Below are 2,249 nucleotides of genomic sequence, written 5' to 3'. Positions count from 1 at the left end.
ACAGGATAATTAAATAAAGTCTGTGACTAAGTGCAGTAGTGCAGATCTGGAGAAGAAATTTATAATTTAGTGATGATACATTGTTGTAAAGTGTTTAGAAAGTGCTTAATGGGCAATATTACTGTTGGGCAAACTGTGCGGCTTTTAACAAGATTTTCTGTGTATTTAGCAGGTGAAACTATGTCAGTTGACCTCAGAATGTCAGGATGCTGAAGCACCTGAGGGCAACCACTGAAATATGATGTGGGGAAGATGAACAGAGTGATTTTTAAGTCTGATTCCAGACCATGTAAGTATTAGTTAAGCCAAGAGTCGGGCAAAACTTTTATGGCCCGGAAAGTTCTAATTCCCACAACATATTGTTAGATTAGTAAGCAAAACTTTTCTGTGATTATGATATTTTTGGGTTGTTGTTTTAGTGATGGGTTAATTTTGTCAGTTAGGTTTGGGTTGTTTTTTACTTAAATAGAGGCAGTTTTACTAATCATGGACATGTCTATAACTGGGCCCATTATTTTTGTAACAGTGCACTTAGAGAAATCCTGTCAGGTGTCACCCTTATGGTGACGCTGTTTTGTGCTTTGATGAGCTAATAATCAGCTCTCTTTTTTCTCATTTTTGTTCTAAGCAGGCCTGCAAGATTGAATTAACAGCGCTGTAAAACATTTTCGGGAGAGCAAATATAAGGTGAGCTTTTCCAGATTACAATGGGCTGAGGAAAAGGCCACCTGTGGGAACCGATGAGTGTTTGAGTCCCTGTCCAAAAGGATTGCAGCGAGTCAATCCAGTCCAAAATCATAAACAATTGTTTTTCTTTTAAAATTATTTTGCTGGTGATGGAGACTGGAATAGGCTGCGTGTGAGTCTCCAGTATCAGGAATATCTCGTGTGAATGCATGTGCATGAATGTATGTGACTGGACTGGGATGGACTGACGATGGGGACCGAAGTGTTGACTGACTTGACACTGAGACAAAGACTGGACCAAGGTTAGGATTAGTAAATGTTGACAAAGAATTCACCAGGTCGGTAAGAAAAGGGTGGATGCTTTGCTTGGTTTTGTTTTTTGCAGGAGCAGGAGGCTAAGAGAGACCAGAGGGGAAGAGTGTAGTTTCACATGAGAGTGTGGAGCTGCAGACTTAATCCTTGGGCGGCTAATTTTGGGTTGCTGATGTTTGTTTTAAGAAAATTCTGTTTTGACTGTGTCACATTATATTGTTGGGAAAATGCCAAATGTTAAAGGGGAGAAAATTTTGATATCACTGATGTTACTATTAACAATAGCAGGCCACTGTAGAAGTCAATGAAATTTTATAGAGGAAAATAGCCAAAACCAAACAATATTTATGAGTTACATAGGGGATTGGTAGATTAACACATTAAAAATAAAGTTATGGAATAACAGACACTGGTCCCAAGTGACTGAGGTTTTTCGCTTTAAAATAGTAAATTATTAAAAAATAGCACAGGCGGTAGGGGCATTTTGATAGGACGCGGTACTGCAGGAAAACAAGAGCAAAGTAAAGAGAGAAAACACATTTTGGTTAACTCTGATAAAGTCAAATTAAAAGAAGCACCATGACACTCAGAGGATCAACGTGAAACTAAAACACACGCAAATTTTGTATGAAGCACATGACTGATAACTGTTCTGTTTTAAGTTTTGTTTCTTATACCACAGATTGGATCACAGTGAGGGAAGGACAGCGGGGAAAACTGAGTTTCAAATGTGAACTTCATGTTAACACACAGGTTTTGTTTCTAGGTACTTCGGTGGATGCAGGCTCTGGGTGGAGCCAGGAGTTGAAAAGACTTAACATGATAATTGAACTGATTTTATTCCTTAAACACAGGTTTGTAGGCCCGGAGCAAATATACTCGAGAGGAGAATTGCTGAGGTGTTCTGAGAAATTATATGATTAACCTTTTTCTTTTAATTTCCTAGATGTGGTGAAGCATTTTTAGTTTGTGTGACACATGAAGATGTGTCAGAAGGGGGTATTCCAGGTTTAATTTGAAATAAGGGGTTTTATGATCATTTTATGACTTTCTGGGTGTTTGATAATTTAGGTAAAAGGTAAAAATATGGTAAAAGTTGCGCATAAGTAATTGCTTTTATGCTTAAGCTTAACTGATCGAAAATGTTTGTTTTCTCTTTGATCTCTTTTTATTAGAATAAGCGGTTATAATCATTTTCTTATACATAATGCAAAATGTGCTCATAAAGAGATGATCTATTGTGAAAGGTG

Source organism: Oreochromis niloticus, linkage group LG14 (assembly GCF_001858045.2).
Source record: "Oreochromis niloticus isolate F11D_XX linkage group LG14, O_niloticus_UMD_NMBU, whole genome shotgun sequence".
NCBI classification, from domain to species: Eukaryota; Metazoa; Chordata; class Actinopteri; order Cichliformes; family Cichlidae; genus Oreochromis; species Oreochromis niloticus.
The sequence above is the reverse complement of the archived record's forward strand: the minus strand, read 5'-3'. Positions refer to the sequence as shown.